At 37.1% G+C, this 2,500-nt stretch overlaps 1 pseudogene; it reads left to right on the forward strand.

Annotated features, from left to right (window-relative positions):
• Positions 1-2,500, forward strand: part of LOC140474480 (28S ribosomal RNA) — an 8,565-nt pseudogene that overhangs the window by 3,671 nt on the left and 2,394 nt on the right.

The following is a 2,500-nucleotide window of genomic DNA, read 5'->3' on the forward strand; positions in this document are numbered from 1 at the left end:
TCACTTCTCGAAGTGTACCAGGGGGGCTATTGAGAGTTTAAATGTGGAGGGTGAGGTTAATGAGAATAATGGGAATGGTAATAATAACTCGGAGGTGGAATTGAAGAAGTATGGATGTGATCTATGTACTTTAAGATTTGGTACAGCTAGAGGCCTTGGGCAGCATGAGAGGCATGCACACCCTAACTTGAGGAACGAGAAAAGGAAGATTAAGAGTAACGAGGGTAGGAAAAAAGACATTAGTAAAGAGAGTAATAGGAAGGGTGTGTGGTCAAGTGAGGAAGTGGATATGTTGCAAAGATTGGAATTAGAATTTGCTGGTAATAGAAATATTAATAAATTGATCGCTGAAAGATTAGGATCAAAAACTGCGAAGCAAATTTCAGACAAAAGGCGTCTGCTAATTAAGAAAATCAAAAAGAATGATAAAAAGGTTGAAGTAGATCGTGAGATATTGTTGAGTAGTAATATGGAAGAAGACGAAGAGGAAAATATTGAGAGTCTGGATAGGACACAGGAAGGGATAGGTAGTACCCATAGTAATATTAATGAATTGGATTGCCCGGAGGGATCAGTGGATGAACTTCTTAGCTTAATTGAAAGGAACCTGGATAAGAATAAAAAGGGTAAAAATGAGTTTGAAAGGATTATGAAGGGGATCCTAAACAAGATAGGAAAGAAGAATAAAGAGAACATTAGTAGTAAGACTAAACATAATAAACATAATAAACGGATAGACGTTAAAATAAAGGATAATAAAATAAGGAATAATAAAAGGGTTAGTGGTGCAAAAAGTAGGTATAGTAAGAAGAAAGGAAAATTTAAAGAGATGCAGGTTCTTTTTAAAACAAAACGCCAGTATCTAGCTAGAACCCTGATGGGTGCTCCGGGTAAAAGTAAATGCCCCCTAGGAAAGAAAGAATTAGAAGAATACTTTAAAGGTAAACTAACTAAGAGTAATGAGAAGAATAATTTGAGAGGTTTTGTTAAATACAACAATCAGATAGAGGAATCCCAATTTGTACTCCTAACGGGACCTGTAGGGGTAGAGGATGTTGATCGTGCCATCAAGGCGATGGACGTCAAAACTGCTGCGGGTCCCGATGGGATGACAATGGGAGACATTATTAAGATCTTTAATAAAGACAATATGCTGCTGCCAAGATTGTATTCTGTTTGGGTGGCCACGGGCAGGATACCAGACCAGTTGAAGGTCAGTAGGACCGTACTCATCCCTAAAAGTAATAACGAGGAAGAACTACTAGACATTAATAATTGGAGACCAATTACTATTGGTCCAATGCTATTAAGAATCTTTACAAAAATTATGGCCAATAGATTGAATAAGATTATTAAATTAAACCAAAGACAAAAAGGATTTATGACGGGAGTCCCAGGGTGTGAAGAAAATATTAAGATTCTAGAAAATATAATGAGTGGGGCAAAATGTAAGAAGAAGGACTTGGCAATAGTCTTTGTAGACTTAGCCAAAGCCTTCGACACCGTGGGACACAAGTTGATAGTGACAGGTCTTAAAAGACTCCAGCTCCCAGGAGTGTTCGTACAACTAATTAGGGATCTTTACGAGAATAATTTTACCCAAATTGAAGGATATAACTGCAAAACCGATAATATTCCGATATTATGCGGGGTTAAGCAGGGCGATGCTTTATCGCCAATTTTATTTAATATAATTATGGATCCGCTGATTAGCACAATTGAGGACAAACAAAAGGGGATATTTTTGGGTGAGGACGGTAAGGATTGTCATTGTGCATCATTGGCTTTTGCCGATGATATTGCCCTAATTAGCGAATCATATGAGGGTATGGTATACAATCTTAAAATAATAGAAAGATTTTGCCGGAACACAGGGCTGGAGGTCAATATTAAAAAAACTAAAGGGTTTTATTTTAATCATAAGAACAAGTCCTTTATATATAATGATAAGCCCAATTGGAAGTTTGAGGACAAGGAGATTCAATTTATTGAGCCAGGAACTACCGATAAATACTTAGGGGCCAAAATTGACCCCTGGTTGGGGATTAGTAAGGCCAACTGGGAAAATCAACTAGAAGTATGGTTAGGGAATTTAAAAGGTTCATCCCTGAAACCTGTCCAAAAGATTGAAATTTTAAAAACATATTTTATCCCTAGGCTATTTTATTATCAGGTTTTATCAGAGGTTTCTCTTAATTATTTAAAGAAATTGGATAATATTATTAAGAATGCAATCAAAGAAATTTTACACCTACCACAATCCATTACGGACGGCATTTTATATGCTAAGTCTCGAGATGGAGGCCTTGCCATAAACCGCCTATCGACATTTATCCCGATCCTGATAATGAGGAAATATGGATCGCTACTGAGGTCGGAGGATGGGGTGCTACATGCATCGTTTAAATTTGCTGGAAGTAGCGTTGAGGATAGAATACGGAAACTGAGTAAATTAAGAGCGATGGCTAATATCTGGAATCCAGAGATTATTAATGGCTCT

This window comes from Chiloscyllium punctatum, unplaced genomic scaffold (assembly GCF_047496795.1).
Source record: "Chiloscyllium punctatum isolate Juve2018m unplaced genomic scaffold, sChiPun1.3 scaffold_1019, whole genome shotgun sequence".
Lineage (NCBI taxonomy): Eukaryota > Metazoa > Chordata > Chondrichthyes > Orectolobiformes > Hemiscylliidae > Chiloscyllium > Chiloscyllium punctatum.